We start from the raw sequence: 23,042 nt of genomic DNA, 5'->3' as shown, positions 1-23,042 counted from the left end.
GTATAACTACTTTTTTAGTATATGTCCCAAATACTGCATGGGACATGCTCATATTTGAAAATCATTCATTATTTGTTTGAAATTCACATTTAACTGGGCATCCTGTATTTTTATTTGTGGAATCTGACAATCCTACACCAATTGTCACTTTCTAAGGGATTCCTTTCCACGGAGTTATCTTGACCCAGCATCATCAAAATAGCTAGCTGACTGAGCTGCAGGAGGGCACCTGTTTTAAGAATTAGCCTATGGGTCGGCCTAATGTGAAAGTTTTGTCCAATAGGGATAAGAAGTGACCGGTTAGTTACTGTCTTTTCCAAATGTAAAAGCAAGATTCAGGCGAGAATCAGTCAGTTATAACAGATAAACACGGCTGCACACAGGCAGCAGATGCCTTGAATGATGAGCATCTTACCAGTCCTACAGAATGGAAGCTGAGGAAGTTGACTGGCAGCTTCAGAGGCCACCAGAAGCAAAGACAGGTGGTGACTCGCCTTAGAGGTGAAGCACATTAGCACCTCCTGGGGAGCTTTCAAAAACACCGATGTTCAGGCCACCCAACAGATACGTTACTTCACCATCTCTGGCAATGTGACTCAGGCTTCAGGTGTTTTTCATTTTAAGCTCCCCAGATGTCCATTGCATAGCCAAAGTTTGCATTTCATGACAGCAAATAAATTTCCTTCAGCTTCCGGAGACAAGGTGCTAACCAGGTTATTCGCCGCATTCTGAAACTTTCAGCTCTAAACTACATTCTGAGAATAAACTGAGGGTTGATGGAGGGGGTGGGAGGGAGGGGAAAGTGGGTGATGGGCATTGAGGAGGGCACCTGTTGGGATGAGCACTGGGTGTTGTATGGAACCAATTTGACAATAAATTTCACATTAAAAAAATAAATAAAATGAAATAAACTACATTCTGGTCACCTTAAAGCCTGGGCGGGCCGCAGTACCTGTTTTTCCAGTGTGGGCTTGCTTTGTATGGACTGCATCAAGGACTCTGCCTTTTAAAAATTTCTATCGATGGTCTCACACTATCTGAAATTCATACAATATTCTGTATTTTCACAATAGGCTTTTATTAATGCAGTTAGTCTGCATTAGTTTCTGTCCATATAACCCCAAAAGCTCATCCAACACAACAAAAAATCTACAGCTTTAGTTTCTTGGCACTTCTACCTTCCTTTTCTTCTCACTTCGAGTCTCTAGACCAGTGGTTCTCAAGCGGGGGGCCTCCTAGACCTGCAGCATTAGCATTGCCTGAGATGCAAATTCTCCAGCCCTAGAAACTCTAGCGGCAGAGGGATCGCGCCCACGATATGTGTTTTAACAAGCCCTGCAGGTGATCCTGACACATTTCACATTTAGGAACCTTAGCCGTAGAGGCACTAACTAAAGGCAGCCACTCATTTGAGGCCGACTCTGGGCCCCAGCTTCTCCTCTTTGAGTTTCTGTTTGTTTGTTTGGTTTGTTTTGTTTTGCTTTGTTTTTTCATTTGCAAAATAAGGAAACCAGAGTGCTTGCTAAGGACACTGTCAGCAGGCAAGCTCTGTAATTGTGTGAGATTTCTTTTGGAAATAGGGTATCTGATTTGACAGGGTGTATTAGGAGTACTGAAGCCATCGTGCTTTTATTGGCATTTTCTAGACATTCAGTCTAAAAGATATCCTATATGACCTTCTGTCCATTACCCAGAACTGCCAAAAGGTATTTGTCTCGTCCCAAGTCCTCTGCTTGGAATCCACAACCATGGATTGAATGTGCTTTTTTTTTTTTTTTTTTTCAACGTTTATTTATTTCTGGGATAGAGAGAGACAGAGCATGAACGGGGGAGGGGCAGAGAGAGGGAGACACAGAATCGGAAGCAGGCTCCAGGCTCTGAGCCATCAGCCCAGAGCCCGACGCGGGGCTCGAACTCCCGGACCGCGAGATCGTGACCTGGCTGAAGTCGGACGCTTAACCGACTGCGCCACCCAGGCGCCCCTGAATGTGCTTTTGAAAACTAGACTGCACTGCTGGGAATGGTTTTTACCCCCTCCCCTTTTTGGCAGAGTGGGGCTGTTGTTCTTTAATAAATAAGGCACTCATTTGATGAATCCTTTCTCAGAGATGAACTTGAAAACCTTTCCCCAAAGGTTAGGGCTTTTTTCTCCTTCTGAAACCAATTTTTAAGTTTAAAATTTAGAGATCCCAGGAAATACTCAGAGGTATCCTATTTCCTTTTATTAGTTTGGGGTTTTTTTTTTTTTTTGTTTGTTTGTTTGTTTGTTTGTTTGTTTGTTTTTAAAGAACAGGGGTGCCTGCGTGGCTCAGTCAGTTAAGCAACTGACTCCTGTTTTTGGCTCAGGTCACGACCTCGCAGTTCGTGGGATCAAGCCCCATGTCAGGCTTTGCACAGACAGCATGGAGTCTGCTTGGGATTCTTTCTCTCTCCCTCTCACTCTCTACCCCTCCGCAGCTTGCTCTCTCTCTCTCTCTCTCTCTCTCAAAATGAATAAATAAACATTTAAAAAACCCCTACACAGTAGCTCCTATCTAGAGAGCCATTGCCCATCCGTTTACAAAATAAGGAGTGCAGGAAATGGTGGGAGTTTATTATCAGCCAGACTAACCTTGTACCTCGGATGTCCACCGGCTCCCCCCATTTCCTATAATGTAGATGGGCAAACAGAAGTCTCAGCTCGGTAGTCTGTCTTGGATGAAGTGTGCTGCCAGGTCAGATGGGTGTCCCCACTGTTCGCAGCTCCACACTGGGTCACCACCAGCTGCATGTCTCACCACTCATTAAATAGCCCACTTAACTAGATAATGTTCCTTCTCTATCAGAGTCAGGGACAAAATGAGTGACTCATGCTTCTCTTTCCCTGACCTTCTGGTTCCTTCCATCTCATCAGGATTGTCCTGTGAGGGTCAGTAAACATTTTCTTTGAAAGGTTAGGAAATCTCCAAAGAGATTTATAACACAGAAAATATGCCAAAAGCGCTTGCCAACTAGAGCTCTGCCAGAGTCCTGCAGCATCAAAGGACAGAGGGCCCTCCGCAGAGGAGATCTCCTCCTGTATGCTCCCCCGTCCCAAAGAGCTTGGTCTCCATTTCTTCCCATCAGTTTCAACTGTCTCCTTCAGGCAACCAGCCCTTAGGCAAACGGAGCAGTCACAAAGTCTGGAGCCATTCTCATCCCCACTATGTATTTCGCCCAAGCCTGAGCCATCTGGTCTGGAGGAGTCCGAGGGACCTGGCTGGGCTCTCCGTGATGGTACACTCAGCTCACACCACAGGGGCAGGAAGAATTCTACTGTCATAGCTCTTTGACTCTACAGCGGGTTTGGGTCCTAATTTGCTTTTCAAAAATTTTCACCAGTATGACCTGCTGGCATGTCTATTCTTGAGGCATGAAACCTACTAAAATACACACATGCACATCTTTCATGGACGCCTATTACTTTTTGGCGAAGAGATTAAGAGAGAAAGTATTTTCTTAATATTATGGATTGAACTGTGTCCTCTCCACCCACCTGAAACTCATACTGAAGTTGAAGTCTTAACCTCCCCCCCTCCAGTACCTTTGAATGTGACCTTATTTGGAAATAGCACTGTTGCTGATACAATTAAGATTAGGATGGGCTCCTAACCCAATATGACTGATGACCTTATAAAAGAACACCACGTGAAGACACAGACGCACACACAGACAAAATGCCACCTAAACATGAAGACATGGAACAGATTCTACCTTAGAGCCTTCAGAAGAAACCAACTCTGCAGATCTCAGATGTCTGGACTCCAGAACTGTGAGACAATACAATTTCTGTTGTTTAAGCCATTGAGTTTGTAGTACTTTGTGTTTTTTTTTTTATTTTGTTTTTTGACATTTATTTATTTTTGAAAGACAGAGGAGAGGCAGAGTGCAAACAGGGGAGGGGCAGAGAGGGAGACACAGAATCCGAAGCAGGCTCCAGGCTCTGAGCCGTCAGCACAAAGCCCGACGCGGGGCTCGAACCAATGAATTGTGAGATCACGACTTGAGCTAAAGTCGGATGCTTAACCAACCGAGCCACCCAGGTGCCCTGAGTTTGTAGTACTTTGTAACAGCTGCCCAAGAAACTAACACAGATTTTGGTATTTGGCAGTGGGGTGCTGCTATCACAGATACCTGCAAATGTGGAAGTGGCTTTGGAATTGGGTAACGGGTAGAGACTGGAAGGCTTTGAAGTCCTTGATAGAGAAAGCCTAGATTGCCTTATGGAAACTGTCATTAGAAATAGGAACATTAAGGGGCGCCTGGGTGGCTCAGTCGGTTAAGTGTCCGACTTTGGCTCAGGTCATGATCTCGCGGTTCCTTAGTTCAAGCCCCGCGTCAGGCTCTGTGCTGATGGCTCAGAGCCTGGAGCCTGTTTCAGATTCTGTGTCTCCCTCTCTCTCTGACCCTCCCCCGTTCATGCTCCGTCTCTCTCTGTCTCAAAAATAAATAAATGTTAAAAAATTTTTTTTATTAATTAAAAAAAGAAATAGGAACATTAAAAGAATTTTTGGCAAACTCTCAGACAGATGTGGGAAACATGTTTTTGGAAACTGGAGGAAAGGTGGTCCACTTGATAAAGTGGCAGAGAATTCATCTGAATTGTGTTCTTCTGTTGGGTGGAAGGTAGAACTCTAAGCAAAGAACTTAGATGTTTAAAAAAATTTTTTTTAATGTTTATTTATTTATTTTGAGAGAGAAAGAGATAGAGAGTCAGAAGGGGAGAGGCAGAGAGAGAGGGAGACAGAGAATCCCAAGCATGCTCCTCACTGCCAGTGCAGAGCCCGAAACCAGGCTCGAACACACAAACCATGAGATCACGACCTGAGTTGAAATCAAAAGTCAGATGCTTAACTGACTGAGCCTCCCAGGAGTCCCAGAGAACTTGGGTATTTAACTGAGGAGCTTTATAAGCAAAATGTTGAATTTATGACCTGGTTTCTCCTTGCTGCTTACAGTAAAATGCAAGGGGAAAGAAATAAATTGAAAAAGGAATTTTTAAGCATAGAGGAACCAGAACTTGAAGGTTTGGAAAATTCTCAGCCTATCTGTACTGCAAAAAATGAGAAAGTGCTCTAGAGAGAATAGCAAGAGTATGCTGAAGAGATTAGGTGTGTGATTCGTGGACCCAGTTATCCTTCTCTGCAGAAACTGCAAGCTTGGGCTAAAGGCAGGGCAGAGACTGGAAGAAATGAAGGGAGGTTTTTACACATCTGGGATTCTTCAGTCAAGAAACTGGACAATAGAGCTATTTGGCTGTGAACATGTGTTATTCTTCAAGAAAAGGCAAGAACATCTCTGCAGAGACCAGCTCTTCTCTGGTTTCAGAGGGCAAAGTCACTTCCTGGTTCCAGAAGGCTGTTATCAGACCAGTGGGCCTGGAAGACAATACTCATCCAAAGAGGATTATTCTCATGTCTCAAAATCTAATGCACTTTGCTCTGTTAGGTTTCCAATTTGCTTGGGACCCATGACTCCTTTTCCCTTTTTTTTTTTTAATTAAAAAAAATTTTTTTAAATCCCAGTTAACATGCAGTGTTATATTAGTTTTAGGTGTATAACATAGCGATTCAATGCATCCATACGTCACCGGGTGCTCATCACAAATGCCCTCCTTAATCCCCATCACCTATTCTACCCATCCACCCACCTCCTCCCCTCTGGTAACCAATCCAGCAATCGCACTATCGGGTATTTACCCAAAGAATACAAGAACACCAATTCAAAAGGATACACCCATCCTTATGTTTATGGACACATTATTTACAATAGTTAGGATATGGGAGCAGCCCAAGTGTCCAATGATTGATAAGTAGATGAAGAAGATGTGGTATATATACACAATGGAATAATCTCCAGCCGTAAAAAAAGAATGAAATCTTGGCCCTTTCCTCTTTTCAATATCTCCATTTAAAAAATAGTTTAAAAGTATTTTTATTGCTGAAATTTCCAAATATATTCAAAAGTAGAGAGACTAATATAATGAAGCTCCATGTATCCATCACGTAGCCTCCGAATGTTCAAAAGCAGCAGCTCCGGAAGTATTATTTTGTGTTTGTGTATTTGTGAATGTGTGTGGGTGAGTGTGTGGGCAGCACAGGGATGTGGTAGCAAAAGCACTGAATTTCAAGATGCTTTTCCTTTCAAAGGAATCCAGGAATTGGAGTAATGTGCATTTTTATATGGAGAAGAGGGGAGCAAAATAAAATTTCTCCAGTTGAGAGAGCTGGTTATAGAATGCCAGGTGAGAGAGAGAGCATGGCCAGTATTCTCCAAATATAAATTGAAACATGGGCCCAGATACTGGTAAATGGGATTTCTCAAATTCTCCCTCTTTAAATGGTATTGTCTGTCCTATGTCTGTTCCATCTTCAAATTTTGCAAGCAGACAATTTTGTCTGGTTTTATAGGTTCACAGACAGGGGGAATTTTTCCAGGATGACTCATACCCTGAGTCTTGTCCATGCCTGATTTAAAAGAGACTTTGGATTTAAAGATGATGCTGGAATGGATTAAGACTTTTGAGGATGTGGGGATGGAGTGATTATATTTTGCCTGTGAGAACGACATGAGTTTTGGGACGACCAAGGGACAAACTGCTAGAAGTTGAGTTGTGTCCCCCCTTCCCATTCATATCTTGAAGGCTTAGCACTCCACTATCTCCAAATGTGACCTTATTTATAAATAGGGTCATTGCAGATGTAATGGCTTAAGGTCATATCATACAGGAGGAAGGTGGGCCTCTAATCTAATGTAACTGTATCCTTATAAAGAATACCGTGTAGGGGCACCTGGGTGGCTCAGTCAGTTGAGCGTCCGACTTCAGCTCAGGTCATGATCTCACCATCCGTGAGTTTGAGCCCCGTGTCAGGCTCTGTGCTGACAGCTTGGAGCCTGGAGCCTGCTTCGGATTCTGTGTCTCCCTCTCTCTCTGCCCCTCCCCCGCTCATGTTTATCTCTCTCTCTCTCAAAAACAAATGAAAATTTAAAAAAAAGAACACCATGTAGAGAGACAGATATGCATACTAGGAGAATATCATCTGAACATAAAGGTGAAAACTGAGATGATGTGTCTACAAGCCAAGAGACACAAAAGAAGCGAGAAGAGAGACATGGGACAGATTCCACCCCCCCCCCCCCCCCACACACACACACATACAGCCCTCTAATGGAACAAACCTTGCTGGAAGCTTACATCTATGACTCCTGGAGGTGGCAGACAATACATTTCTATTGTTTAAACTACCCAGTTTGTGGTACTTTGTAACAGCAGCCGTAAGGAAGTAATACATTTAAATAACAATGCACTATTTTCCTCCTATGAAGTTATGAACTCCATTACTGTGTTTGTGGGGCTTTTTTCCCCACTGTCTCAGGGCCCACCAGAACAATATGAGCTGTAACACCCTGTAATAACTGGTCAGCTATCTATATCACCCAGAAAGGGTCTGGACTGATTGCTGTTGCAAAGACTCCATTTAATTTCTGGTCCTATGAAGTTTCCTTTTGGGTTGGACAAGAAGTGGGGGTGGGGAGAGTCTGGTGGATACTTCCTATAATTGTAAATGATAAGTGTATTTAAGGCTGCTTTGTTTCTTTCTAAAAGGACCATAGCCAGGAACAACTTGTAAAATCAAGCAGTGGAAATTATTATTCTATTTAAAGTTTATTTATTAGTTTTGAAAGAGAGAGAGAAAGAGAGCAGGGGAGCGGCAGAAAGAGAGGAAGAGAGAGAGAATCCCAAACAGGCTCTGCACCAGCAGTGCTGAGCCCCAAGCAGGGCTTGGTATCGACTGTGATATCATGACCTGAGCAGAAACCAAGAGTCCAACACTTAACAAACTGAGCCACATAGGTGCCCCGAGAAGGGCAAATTATTCACTCTGGGAACAAGATGCTCATCGACCTTTGACCCTGTTGATGAAACTGAACTTGGTCAGTAGAATGGGCTGAACTCTTGCTTTAAAGCTAACCTGAGCAACAGCCTCTCCGGGGGGGGGGGGGGGGGCAGCTGGCATGCAGTACTCCAAGGTTGCCAGAAGGTGTCGCTCCACCACAGCCAGCATTTGCAGGAGGCTCAGAACTGCTCACTTAATCCATAAATCTACAACCAAGTTATCAGTTACCAGGCTGTGCCCGAGTGCGTATTTTCACCATGTCATTACCAGAGGAGATTTATTGGATTTTCATATTACTTGGAACTCCTTAACGCACTTTTAAAATTAATTTCTTTTGGAGTCAAGTATTTTAAGATTCTCAGTAGGTGATAATGCATATGCTAGGAGCTTTCCTCAAAGTGGGGGCACTATGTATATTTTGCTTTCTTTGGGGGATAAAGCCACTGTAGGAAATCTAGTCTCAATGAATAAGTCTGTCACAATGCTAAGAAACTAAAGCCTACAGGGGCGCCTGGGTGGCTCAGTCGGTTGAACGTCTGACTCTTGATTTCAGCTCAGGTCATGGTCCCAGTTTGTGGAATCGAGCCCCGTTAGGATTCTCTCTCGCCCTCCCCCGCTCATGCGCGTGCGCGCTCTCTCTCTAAATAAATAAATAAATAAATAAGCTTAAAAAAAGAAAAAGGAAGAAACGCTTGGCATTAAAGGACTGTTTGGAAAACTAGAGCCATACGGTCTGATCACCTTTGCTGGGTGGTCTGATGTGGTGACAGCAATAGTGCATGGAAGGGGTCAGGAAACAGATTCTAAAGGCATGTTTGACAGCTATCTAGGTAGGTGGCACAATTTGCCTTAGACTATCTTCCCCGGGGGAGAAATGGTCACAGTGAATGGCCTTCATAAACTACATACAGGTTATATATGCAGAGAAAAGAGAACACCCTGCTCAACCCAGCCCCTCTGGGTGTGCTCTGGACAGAGGGAAGAGGATTCTTTTTTTTTTTTTTTTTTTAATTTTTTTTTTTCAACGTTTATTTATTTTTGGGACAGAGAGAGACAGAGCATGAACGGGGGAGGGGCAGAGAGAGAGGGAGACACAGAATCGGAAACAGGCTCCAGGCTCTGAGCCATCAGCCCAGAGCCCGACGCGGGGCTCGAACTCACGGACCGCGAAATCGTGACCTGGCTGAAGTCGGACGCTTAACCGACTGCGCCACCCAGGCGCCCAAGGATTCTTTAAACTGTTCATCCTCCATTTACAGAGACTCTGTTGTTGGTGATGTTATCTTTGCCTCTAAAATCTGGAACCCCTAAGATGAAAAGCACTAGAAAAGGACAAGTAGAGATCAACCATCAGTGCTATCACTAAACAGCTGACCTGGAGAACAGGGCTGCCCAGAAGAGCCCAGTCAAACCACAGAAATGATAACTTGTTATATTAAACCACTAAGTGTGGGGTAGCTATGCAGAAAAAAGTAATTGACCAATGTGGGAGGGGTGAGGTAGGGAAATGAGGAGCCAGCTCTTGATGTATGTGAGTTTTTATGAAGACAAATGGGCCCAGGCTGGACCCTCCTCTAATTTTTTTTCTTTATTTTCTTTCTTTCTTTCTTTCTTTCTTTCTTTCTTTCTTTCTTTCTTTCTTTCTTCCTTTCTTTCTTTTCTTTTCTTTCTTTCGTGTTTATTTTTGAGAGGGAGAGAAAGCGTGAGAGTGAGAACGGGGGAGGGACAGAGAAGAGGGAGACAGGATCCGAAGCAGGCTCCGTGCTAACAGCAGAGAGCCCGAAGTGGGGTTCGAACTCACGAACTGTGAGATCAAAACCTGAGCTGAAGTCTTGGCTTAACTGACTGAGCCACCCAGGCACCTCTTCTTTTTCTTTTTCTTTTTCTTTTTTTTTTTTTTTAAGTCTTCTTTTTTTAATAGGCTATTTAACAGCCAGGACAATGTGAAGATACTGCTGTTATCATTGGTTTGGGCTGGTCCTGGATCCCGTGAGTGGTAAAAATCATGGGAATTTCCAGCCTTCCTTGTCATCATTCCTGGCCAGGCTGGTGACAGCTTTTTTATAAATGAGATCTCCTTGTTCTTCTGTGGTCATTCACTTTTAAGTCTCCTCAAGTTTTTGAAGCATAATCCAGAACTTCAGGTTCTGAGTCAAGTTCTGCTGTTTTCAACAACAAGATGTAGATTGTCGAGAAAGTGATTCTGACTGTTTTATTACGTGGATAGCGATGTTACTGCTGCATTTATGTTGGTGTGAAATGAATACAGATTCTAATAATAATTTTAACATTTGGATAATACTTCTAACATTCAACATCCTGGGCTTAAGAAGACAAATTGACAGTTTTCTTCTAACCATAATAGCACTGAAATTATATATATGTTATATATAATATGTAAAAATTATATATAATACGTATATATATAAAGTACACACACACACAGTGGACCCTTGAACATCATGGGTTCAGACTGCATGGGTCCATGTATATGCAGGCTTTTTCCAATACATATAGTACAGTATTGTAAATGTATTTTCTCTTGTTTATGATTTTCTTAGTAACATTTTATTTTCTCTAGCTTACTTTCTGGTAAGAATGCACTATATTAATACATATAACATGCAAAATATATGTTAATTGGCTTTATATTATTAGTAAGGTTTCCAGTCAACTGTAGGTGATTAGTAGCTATATTTGGGGGGAATCAAAAGCTATACATGGATTTTCAACTGTGCAAGGGGTCAGTGCCCATAATCTCCACATTGTTCAAAGGTCAACTCTAGAGAAGCCCCTGGGTGGCTCAGTCGGTTGAGTACCTGACTTTAGTTCAGGTCATGATCTTGTGGTTCATGAGTTCGAGCCCTGTATCAGGTTCTGTGCTGACAGCTCAGAGCCTGGAGCCTGCTTCCAATTCTGTGTCTCCCTCTCTCTCTGCCCCTCCCTCACTTGTGCTCTCTTTCTCTCTCTCTCTCTCAAGGATAAATAAACATTAAACAAAAAATGTCAAAAAAAAGGTCAACTGTATATTCCACATATATTCCCCCTGCTTGTCTTGCTGCCCAATCACTTCTCCCAGTCTGAAACCTCCCACCTGAAGATCACTTTAGGCTTCACCCCTACGCTAAACCTCCACATCTCACTCAGGTCTGAGCACCACTACCAGGCCAGCTGCTATTACCAATTACTAATCTAGACTATTACATAGAAATCCTCCAGGGATCTTGTGAAAATGCACATTCTAATTTTGTAGCTCTGGGATGGGGCTGAAGTTCTAATAAAATCCCAGGTGACACCAGTGCTTCTGGTTTCTGGACCATACTGAGTAGCAGGGATCTAGACCAGCATTTTCTTCAAAAACTTTTTTTTTTTGATGTTTATTTATTTTTGAGAGAGAGCATGAGTAGGGGAGGGGTAGAGAGAGAGGGAGACACAGAATCCAAAGCAGGCTCCAGGTTCTGAGCTGTCAACACAGAGCCTGACATGGGACTCGAACCCTCGAACTGAGAGATCATGACCTGAGCTGAAGTTGGATGCTTAACCAACTGAGCCATCCAAGTGCCCCAGCATTTTCTAATATAGCTTCCCTGACACTTTTAAAACATCCATAAACTGAAAATGTTATTTCTAAACCCTTCCTCAAAATATACTGTTACAAATTTGAGGAAGTGTTGTGCGAATATCAGTAATTATCTTTGAACATTGCCCTTTCCATGGCTCTCTTACGATTAAAAGTTTCAAACTGCTTATATAAGAGGGTGAATCTCGTTTCGTTCTTTTTGCACTCTTAATACAGTGTTCACAGTTTGTTTCCTGATTTGGCTTCAAGTTGGGTAGGATCCTCCTAAGGTCCTTGGCATGACAGAACACACGTTCCGTCTTGCACTTCAATTGCAAAGTGTTATAATAGCTGCAGAACTTGCTGAAGAGAAAATTGCAATTGCTTTGCTCAATGAGTAAAAATCCAAATAATAAGACCCTCTTCATTCATCCTGGGTCCTGCTAGAGACACAGAGCCAATTCTGGGGGTAGGGCACTTTGGAGACTGGTGGATAATTTTAGAAAAGATGTCCCTTTCAGGTTACAGCACATGTGATTACTTGGGAACGAAAGGAGGAGAGGCGGTGAGGCGGGTAGGGACTGTTTCTGCCCAGGCATCCTCTTTAGAAGTAGGGGCAGTGAGTCTGGGCAGAGAGGGGCTCATTTCAAACCCTGGCCTTCCGGTGCTTTCTGCTGGAACTGGAATAGCTGGAAGGAGGGGGAGACACCACCTCCAGGTTTAGTTTCCTGGCAGCTGGGGACAAAGCTGTGTATCACAGGATTTGGGAGCAGACCACATTCGACAGGAATTTTGGCTCTGACCAATGACTTTGGGCAAGTTACTTGCCTCTCTGAGGATAAGAGTATTTTCCACCTGGGAGTGTCGATTATACAATACAATGTATGTAAGAGGTCCAGCAATGCAAGGCACAGAATAACTGCTGTTTGTATTTGTGTTAATACTATCAAGTTTTAATGAATGGGAGCTAACGTTTCTATTAGTATTCACGCTATCAAGCCCTACTGGATACATCTCAGCAGCCACCTGGCTCAATCGTGGGGGTCTGTAATGTATCTCCCTCTTCCCACCTTGTCAGGAAACTGGGATAGAGGTGATCCGCCAAGTGTTGAGACCTGATAGAACGGAGACTAGCTGTAGGGCATACACACAGTGACATGTCTGGGAGACGAGTGTTATGTTAAGCACGTCTCAGCAAGCTCAGGAAGCCAAATCAACAACCACAAAGTCAAGTATAGAGCTGTTTTCTCCTATGCAGAGGAGACTTGTGTTTGAAGGAGAGGCAGCTAGTGCCCGCCTCAGGTCTGAAGCTTTTGTGAACTTTCATTTCCCTCCCACTTTCTCACCATTGCTCACCGTTATTGAAACTGAGGCGGCAGTTGAGATATACCCCTTCAATCAAACCTGGGTTTCCCATCATGTCTCTTGCCATTTTTTCCGGTAGGTGACTTTGGGGAAATGGTCTCTCTGAGCCTCGTTCTGTTTCATCAGCTGTGAAATCGTCATCATTTACCTACCCTTCAATCTGGTGCGTGACTATAATTGCCAGATTAGCAGATAAAAATGCAGGACAATCTGAATTTCAGTGAAACAATAAGTTATTTTTACCATAAGTTATTTTCTATGATACCCAGTTAAATTTGATGGTTTTATAATATAATCTGTGTCCCAATTATTCCATGGGAATATTTATACCTAGGACATACTTACACAAAAAAATTTTTTGTTGCTCATCTAAAATTCAAATTTAACTCGGTGTCCCGTATCTTATCTGCCAGTCCTAATCGTGACAATGAAATGTGTGAGAATCGATGAAGTTTTGGGGTGATGGGGGTTTCATGGGGTGGTCCGGAGCCAAAGACCATGAAAGAATTCTTGAAGATGTCTTTGGTACAAAAAAGTGATTTTATTAAAGCATGGGGACAGGACCCATAGGCAGGAAAAGCCGCATGGGGTTGTGACGGGTAACTCATTATATACCCTCAGGTTGGGAAGGGGTCAGGAAGAGAGTAGGTCTCTAAGGTATTTTCGAAGCAAGGTTTCCAGGACCTTGAGGGGCTAGCTGTTGCTGGGAAATGCCACTTATTACTGTTCAATAAAACTCCCGTCATGAGACCCCTCCCATTTATGGCGGGGGGGGGGGGGTGCGGCATAAGGTTAGAGTATGATTGCCAGCATATATCCCAGAGCAGTTGAGATAAAGTTGATTTACAGGATCCTCGAGGTTGGGATAATGTTAGCTAAGGTTATCTTTTGCCCCTAGCAAAGTATCCTCATTGAGGCAGCTGAGCTCCTAGAGGGAGGTCATTCTGCCAGTTTCAAGGACTTGTCAATGGGCTGTAGACAGTAAGGGAATTTAATTTTTCATTTGCCTTAGTTTCCCACATTGCCATGGCAAGCACTTAAACCCTTTTCCTTTGTTCTTGGGTAGCCAGGAGTGTCCAAGGAATATCACACATATTCCATCTCAGGGTGGGGAGTGCTGTTAGCCTGTATTTTGTCCTCAGCTTTCCCCACACTCCCTCATCAAGAATATTTAGCATGAAGTTACTTAACTGACCATCTCTGCTTCTAAAGAGCTCTGTACATACTTACATCAGGTCCTCAAGGACAGTGAAAGAGAAAGAGAGAAGTAAGGGAAGAAAAAGACAGACTAGGAAGATACTTTAGAGGAAGTAATATGTAATCTGCCTTTGAAGCACAAGTAAGAGTTCATAATCAGGCTTAGAATCCAGCAGGGAGTGTGAGGCACAGTGGTGGTCAATGAGCAAAAGCAGCTAAGGACTTCTATGAAGCCTGAGTACTATCTCGGGATCACTGGAGAGCCACTCATCTTTTTTTCCAGGAGAGTGATTGGGTCAGATTTGGATCTTAGATGGATAGCTCTGGCAATGGTGCACAGGGTTGGACTGAGGTTGTGATGTGAGGGAGGGAGGTGGAGGGGGCATATAACAGGTGAAGAGCTTGGACCAAGTTCACTGCAGTGAGTGGAGAGCAATGGATGGGGTCAAGAGGCATTACAGACATTGAATGACAGGAATTCGCGAGAGGTTAACCATGAAGATGGAGAGAAGAGTCACAAGTCCACTAAAATGGCACCTAAGTGAAAATTTTAGAGGGCCAGGAATTACACAGGAGAAAGCGGCATCATAGAAGTCAAGGTGGTAAGATTGGAGGGAAGATGGTGAACAGTGTTGTCATTGTCCTGACCGCCTGAACTCGGGAAATTCCTACTAGATGCTTCTGCCTGTCAGTCTTACCTTTTAGGAATAACTCCTAGGACCTTCTGCCTAACTGGCAATCTTACCTTAAGAAATAACAGACTGCTCGAACAGCAAAAGAAACATTGGAGGAAGACACCTGCTCAAAAGCATCAAAAAGTGCCTCAGCCTCATTATGATGTTAAAATCTGCCTCTGAATATTCATCTCAAGCCCTAAAAAAATGAGCCTGCTTTCCCTTGCTCAGGGAGTTATAGCTTTGGAAATGATTCCCCATGATCTCCTTATTTGTACAAATAAAGATGACCTTGTGTGATAACTCTGCCTGGGGTAGTCTCTTGTCTCTAGCACGCCAAGAAGGGGACCCATTTTGGTCCACCAGCCGTGTCACATGCTGCAGAGGTGAAGGAAGGTGAGGATGGGGAAGGGAAAGAGGTCATTGAATTCCGCTGACCTGTGGCACTTAGGATTGGGGTCACAGAGGCAGTTGCATGGATAGTTTTAGAAACACAGTGGAGTACATCAGAGGGGAGTGGGAGAGGAATGAAGAGAGTCTACTTGTTCAAGAAATTTACAGGTGAAAGGAGAAATCAATTTAGGGGGATGCATGATCTGTGGAGAGAGTTTGGTTTATGTCTTAGTATGTGCAGGAAATGAGCAATTTGTATAAGTAAGGCAAAGAATCCAGAGATTAAAGATAAAGGAGAATGAGCAGATAAGCTTTGAGTAGCTCCCTTAGCAGATGGGAAAGAATTGCATCAATAATACAGGTGAAATCTGGTAAAGGACGCTTCTTTCCTCTGCTGTAAAAAGGAAGAATGTAGACTTGGTAAACCTGTGGATGAGGCCAGAGGGACAGAGAAAAGAAATTGAGGAAATTCCTGACTTGATGGTGTCCACCTTCCCTGGGAGGCCAGTGGGAGAAGTCAGCAGGCTATGAGTCTTGTAAAGCTAATACAAAGGTATAGAGAAAGAGAGGGTGGAAGTCTCTTCAGCATAGGAGGCTGTGGCAAAAAAAGGGCATTTATGTCAAAAGATGTTTTTTAGGGGTGCCTGGGTGGCTTAGTCGCTTAAGCGGTTCAGGTCATGATCTTGTGGTTCCTGAGTTCAAGCTCCGCATCGGGCTCTGTGCCGACAGCTCAGAGCCTGGAGTCTGCTTCAGATTCTGTGTCTCCCCCTCTCTCTCTCTGCTCCTCGCCTGCTCACACTTGGTCTCTCTCTAAAAAATAAATAAGTATTAAAAAACATTTCTTTAAAAAGGTGTTTTTTACCTACTGTAAAATATACATCACATACAATTTAGCTTCTTGACTTAAACATTTTATTTAAAAAAATTTTTTTTGACATTTTATTTATTTTTGATAGAGAAACAGAGCACAAGTAGGGGAGGGGCAGAGAGAGGCGGAGACACAGAATCTGACGCAGGCTCCAGGCTTGGAGCTGTCAGCACAGAGCTTGATGCAGGGCTTGAACTCAAACAGCGAGATCATGACCTGAGCCCAAGTTGGACGCTCAACTGGAATGAGCCACCCAGGTGCCCCATTGACTTAAACATTTTAAAGGAATATTTCAGGATGGTAAATGCTAGATTGTGACCTAATATGTGAGTTTTTGTGTTGGAAGTGAACATCCTTAAAGCTGAGGTGAGGAATGATGAAACTCAATGAGGGAGAAAATTTTTGAAGGAAGGTTGTAGAAGGATGAATTGAAAGAGGCACAAGGCAGAGTCAAGATTACACAAACTCTGTTTCCTAATCTAGAGATAAGGATGTGGGGGTGAGCAGACTCCACCTGATCCTCAGGAGGGTAATCTTCATCAAGGAATACACTTCAGGTCTTCAGTTACAGTGCAGAGATAGCAGCATTTTAGGCAAGAGCTAACTTTCTAGAGAGAGCTCTTAGAAATTAATCTGTGGCTTGAGAATACAATCGGAAGATTTATTTATTTACTTATTTATTTATAAATTCAAGTTAGTTAACAGTGTAGTCTTGACTTCAGGAGTAGAACCCAGTGATTTGTCTCTTACATATAACACCCAGTGCTTATCCCAATAAGTGCCCTCCTTAACGCCCATCACCCATTTAACCCAGGCGCCCCGGCCCCCCCTCCCCTCCAACAGCCCTCAGCTGGTTTTCTGTGTTTAAGAGTCTGCTGGTTTGGCTCCCTCCCTGTTTTCATCTTATTTATCCTTCGTTGCCCCTATGTCCATCTGTTGTGTTTCTCAAATTCCACATATGAGTGAAATCGTGTGATATTTGTCTTTCTCTGACTGACTTCTTTTGCTTAGCATAATACACTCAAGTTCCATCCATGTTGTTGCACATGGCAAGATTTCATTCTCTTTGATTGCTGAGTAATACTCCATTGTGTGTGTGTGTGTGTGTGTGTGTGTGTGTATACATACACCACATCTTCTTTATCCATTCATCTGTCGATGGACATTTGGGATCTTTCCATGCTTTGGCTATTGTCGATAGCACTGCTATAAACATTGGGGTTCATGTGCCCCTTCAAAACAACACACCTGTATCCCTTGGATAGATACACAGTAGTGCAATTACTGGGTTGTAGTGTAGTTCTATTTTTTATTTTAGAGGAACCTCCATACTGTTTTCCAGAGTGGCTGCACCAGTTTGCATTCCCACCAGCAGTGCAAAAGAGATCCTTTTTCTCTGCATCCTCACCAACATCTGTTGTTGCCTGAATTGTTAATGTTAGCCATTCTGACAAGTGTGGGGCGGTACCTCATTGTGGTTTTGATTTGTATTTCCCTGATGATGAGTGATGTTGAGCATTTTTTCATGTGTTGGTTGACCATCTGGATGTCTTCTTTGGAGAAAAGTCTATTCATGTTTTTGCCCATTTCTTCACTGGATAATTTGTTTTTTGGGTGTTGAGTTTGATAACTTCTTTATAGATTTTGGATATTAACCCTTTATCTGATATGTCTTTTGCAAATATCTTCTGTTCCATCAGTTGCCTTTTAGTTTTGCTGATTGTTTCCTTCACTGTGCAGAAGCTTTTAATTTTGATGGGGTCCCAATAGTTCATTTTGCTTTTGTTTCTCTTGCCTCCAGAGACATGTTCAATAAGAAGTTGCTGCGGTTGGGCTCAAAGAGGTTTTTGCCTGCTTTCTCCTCTAGGATCCTGAGAGCTTCCTGTCTCACATTTAGGTCTTTCATTTAATTTGAGTTTATTTTTGTGCACGGTGTAAGAAAGTGGTCCTGTTGGAGAAGTGAATAAAGTATGCCAAAGATGGCCAATGGGGTAGAACAAATTCTGATCTCTAGCTTAGCGACCCCTCCTCCATATTCTTCTTCCTTGTTTTCTGCGCACGCAAAAAACCCCACAGATATGGAAGCTGACGACTATAAATTACCCTCCTCACTTGCATTCGGCGCTCAGATCTTTGGAGAAATGATCTCCTCTGAGCCCGCTGGTGTTAAATAAATCTCCAATCTACCAAGATCTCTGAGTGTCGCTTGGTTTTTCCAACAGCGTTCCAGCCTGGTTCCATAACAGTCCAGGTTCATTTATCTGCATGTCACTGTCCAGTTTTCCTAGCACCATTTACTGAAGAGACTGTCTTTACACTACTGGATATTCTTTCCTGCTTTGTCAAAGATTAGTTGGCCATATGTTTGTGAATAATTTTATCTTTATGTACAAATTATCCTGTTGTGATTTTGATAGAAATTGCATTAAACCCACAGATCAATTTGGGGAGAACTGACATTTTTGCCATGTCGTATCTTCCAATCCATGAACACAGTGTGTCTCTCCGTTTGCTTAGTTCTTCTCTAATTTCTTTTATTAGTGTTAGGTAGTATTCATCATATAGGTTCTGTACATGTTTTGTCAAATTTACATCTAATTTTTGTTGAACGATTGCAAATGACTTTATATTTTTAATTTCCCTGTTCATTGATAGTTCATTGATAGAAATACAGTTGATTTTTATCTTTTATCTTTGTGACCTTGCTGAACTCATATATTAGTTCTAGAAGTTTTTTGTTTGTTTTGTAGATATCTGAAGATTTTCTGTATAGACCATTATGTCACCTGTAAATAGGGGTAGTTATTTTTTTTTTATGTTTATTTATTTTGGGGAGAGAGACAGAGTGTGAGTGGAGGAGGGGCAGAGAGAGAGTGAGACAGAGTCCAAAGCAAACTCCAGGCTCTGGACACAGGACTCAAACTCAGGAGCTGCGAGATAATGACCTGAGCTAAAGGAGGATGCTTAACCAACTGAGCCAATCAAATGCCCTGATACTTACTTTTTTTTTTTTGATACTTACTATTTTCATAAGAAAATCTTACTTATAGGTGTGCCTAGTTGGCTTGCTCAGTTAAGTGTCTGACTCTTAGTTTTGGTTCAAGTCATGATCTCAGGGTCATGGAATCAATTCCCACTTTGGGCTCCTCACTGGGTATGGAGCCTGTGTAAGATTCTCTCTCTCTTCCACTGCTGCTTGTACTCTCTTTCTCCTCTATTTCTCTCAAAAAAGGAAGAAAGAAAGAAAGAAAGAAAGAAAGAAAGAAAGAAAGAAAGAACTCTTACAGCATCATGTCATCTGCAAATAGATATTGTCTTATTTCTGATCTGTCTGCCTTTAATTGCCTTGCCTTGTCTATTCTGTTAGCTAGCACTTCCAGCACTATGTTCTATAAGAATGTTAAGAATGAACGTCTCTGCCCTATTTTCTATCTTTGGGGAACATCATTTGGTCTTTCACCATTAAGTATAATGTTAACTATCGTTTTTTGTAGATGTTCTTTGCCAGGTTGAGAAAGTTGTCCACTATACGTAGTTTTCTAAAAGTTTGTTTTGTTTTGTTTTTAAATAGTGGAAGGCAACTGAATTTTATCAAGTGGTTTTTTGGCACTGATTGATGTGATCATGTGATTTTTCTTCTTTAGCCTGTTCATATAGTGGATTACATTGATTTTTTTTTTTTTAATTGATCAACCTTGCATTCCTGGAATAAACTACACTTGGTCATGGTATATAATTCTTTTTTATATTTTAAAATTCCATTTGTTAATATTTTATTAAGGACTTTGCATCTTTGTTTATAAGAAATTGTAGTCTGTAATTTTCTTTATCTGGGCTTGATATCGTAGTAACAGTGGCTGTATAAAATGAACTGGGAAGTGTTCCCTCCTCTTCCATTTTTAGAAGATTATGTAGAATTGGTGGTTGGTTTTTTTTTTTTTAATGTCTTGTTAGAACTTTCCAGTGAAGCTATTTGGGCCTAGAGATTACTGTCTTTGGGAGTTTTAAAATTATGAATTAAATTTTCTTAATAGTTATTTGTCTATCCGAATTACTCATTCTATACTGAGTGCATTGTGGTAGTGTGTTTTTTGGAGATTGATCCATTTTGTTTAATTTATCAAATTTATGTTTGTAGAATTATTCATAGTATTACCTTATTGTCTCTTTGATGTCTGTAGTCTTCGTAGTAATAACCCCATTTCATTCCTGATACTGGTAATTTGTGTCTTCACTTGTTTTCCTTTGTCAGTCTTCTTAGAGACTTGTCAATTTTATTTTTTTTTAATTTTGTTTTTTCAACGTTTATTTATTTTTGGGACAGAGAGAGACAGAGCATGAACGGGGGAGGGGCAGAGAGAGAGGGAGACACAGAATCGGAAACAGGCTCCAGGCTCCGAGCCATCAGCCCAGAGCCCGACGCGGGGCTCGAACTCACGGACTGCGAGATCGTGACCTGGCTGAAGTCGGACGCTTAACCGACTGCGCCACCCAGGCGCCCCGAGACTTGTCAATTTTATTGATCTTTTCAAAGAGTCAGCTCTTTGATTCATCGATTTTCTGTTACTTTTCTATTCAATTTCATTAATTTCTACTCATATCTTTATTATTTTTTCTTTCTTTTCACCCTAGGTTTATTTAACTCTTCTGTTGATATGCCCCGATTCGAGAGACCCCCCCGAAAACAAACCACCAGAGTCCAGAGTAAAAGCCAAGCGGCAAGGGTCGTTTATCGCAGGTTCGAACCCGGTCCTCTGCACACTCGTTGCCGGTGACGTGAAGAGGCCCCGAGCAAGAATCTTACAGCTTCTTTTATAGACAGGCACAAACAAGTTAGGGATTTTTTGAGGTTACAGAGTGGTTATTGGTTGACATTTAAACTTGATTGGTTCCCGCCTTTAGATCAGACTACAACCAGGCACGCCCTGGCTGGTTTCGGGAATGCTGGTGGGGGGGGGGGGTGTCTTTTCTTTGCAGTTGTGAGTACACCTGGTAATTTTTCTCTTAGTCTCTCACTTTGTCTAAGATATTGAAATGAGGAATTAGCGGGGCCCCTGGGTGGCTCAGTCGGTTGAGCGGCCGACTTCGGTTCAGGTCATGATCTCATGGTCAGTGAGTTCAAGCCCCGCATCGGGCTCTGTGCTGACGGCTCGGAGCCTGGAGCCTGTTTCGGATTCTGTGTCTCCCTCTCTCTGACCCTCCCCCGTTCATGCTCTGTCTCTCTCTGTCTCAAAAATAAATAAACGTTAAAAAAAATTTTTTTAAATAAATAAATAAAAGAAATGAGAAATTAGCCTATTGATTTGAGCCTTTTTCTTCTTTCTAAAGTACACAGTACTACAAAATTTTTCTTCTAGCATTGCTTTAGTTATGTCTCACAAATTTTCATATCTTGCATTTGCATTTGGTTCAATACATTTTTTTCCCTTGAGACTTTGTTTGACCCATGGATTATTTAGAAGTGCATTGTTTAGTTTCTAAGTGCTTGAAGTTTTTAAAATTTTTCTGTTAATTATTTCTAGTTTAATTTTAGTGTGTTCAATGATGAGGGAGCATAAGGCCAGCTGATACCCTGCAAACAACCCTCCCCCTCTACCCAGGTGGGATATGTGTGACATTCCTCAGGCATTCCTGACTGCCCAAGAACAAAGGAAAGGACAGAAAACAAATGGTTAAACTGATAGTCTCCATCAGTTTACAATATCTGAGTAAATTACAAGAAAAAGTCAACCGTATCAATAGCCTAATCTCCAAGAACTCCCTACTGTCTTAAAAATAATGCTTTGCTAGAGGGAAAAACAACCTTAGCCTGAAAATACCCAGGCCTCCAGTAATTTGTGAGTTTTCTTTAGCATGTAGAAATCCCTTTAAGAAACTTCCTCTTGACTTTATCTCCCCCAACTCCACAGTATATCAGCAGTCACTCTTCACAATCCCAATGCAGCTCTTTTTCTGCCCACGGATCCTGTCCCTGTGTTTTCATAAAATCACTTTTTTGCACCAAAGACGTCTTCAAGAATTCTTTCTTGGCCGTCAGCTCCGAACCCCACCATCACTTCAAGACCCCATCATTCTGTTAGTATGTCCTTGGAACCACAGTAGAGGGGACAGCCATCTTGCCAGTGCAACCCAAGGAAAAGCCCCTAGTAATGTGCCAGAACGAATTGGAGGTCAACCAATCACGGAGCGACAGCACGACCTGATGCGAAAAAGGCCCACCCGAAACTGCTGCAGCTTAAAAACCCCACCCCACCACACCTGGGTGCAACTTCCCTGACTCCTCTCTCTCTCTCTCCCTCCCTGAGTCACGCAACCTCGCCCTAGACCTTAGTTCCCAAATAAAGCCTTTGACTGCTAAAATTTTTTAGCCTCTGACTCCTATCTTTACCCTTCCTTACGCCTGACCCTAACACATTCAACAATTATATTCTATGATTTTGTTTCTTTGAAATTTGTTGAGGATTGCTTTACGGTTCAGGATATAATCTAACTTGAGATATGTCCCATGTGTTTTATTTTTGTCCCAAAGTTTCTGTATAGCTGACTCACCACTCTTCTAGTCCCTTGGTTAGAGAGCAGGATTTCATTGTTTGGAAGTTTTTTCCTTTCAGCATTTTGTATCATGCCATTTCCTGCTGGCCTGTAAAAGTTTCTGCTGAAAAACCAGCCGGTAGCCTCATTCCCTTGGATGCAACAAGTTGTTTTTCTCTTGCTGCTTTTAAGATTCATTAACCTTTCACATTTTAATTAGAATGTGCTTGCTATGGACCTCTTTGGATTCATCTTATTTGGAATATTTGTGCTTCCTGGACCTAAATGTCTGCTTTCTTGCCCAGGTTAGAGAAATTTGCAGCCATTATTTTTTCAAGTAAGTTTTCTGCTCCTTTCTCTCTCTTCTTCTGAGATCCCTATATTGCAAATGTTATTCTGTTTGATGCTGTCCTAAAGGCCTCTTAAGCCATCTTTCTTTCTTAAAATTCTGTTTTCTTTTTGCTGCTCTGTTTGGGGGAGTTCTACTGCCCTGTTTTCCAGGTTGCTGTTTCTGCCTCATCTACTCTGCTGTTGAACCC

This window comes from Herpailurus yagouaroundi, unplaced genomic scaffold, assembly GCF_014898765.1.
Source record: "Herpailurus yagouaroundi ecotype Mexico unplaced genomic scaffold, PumYag 100, whole genome shotgun sequence".
Taxonomy (NCBI): Eukaryota; Metazoa; Chordata; class Mammalia; order Carnivora; family Felidae; genus Herpailurus; species Herpailurus yagouaroundi.
This window is presented reverse-complemented; position numbering follows the sequence as displayed.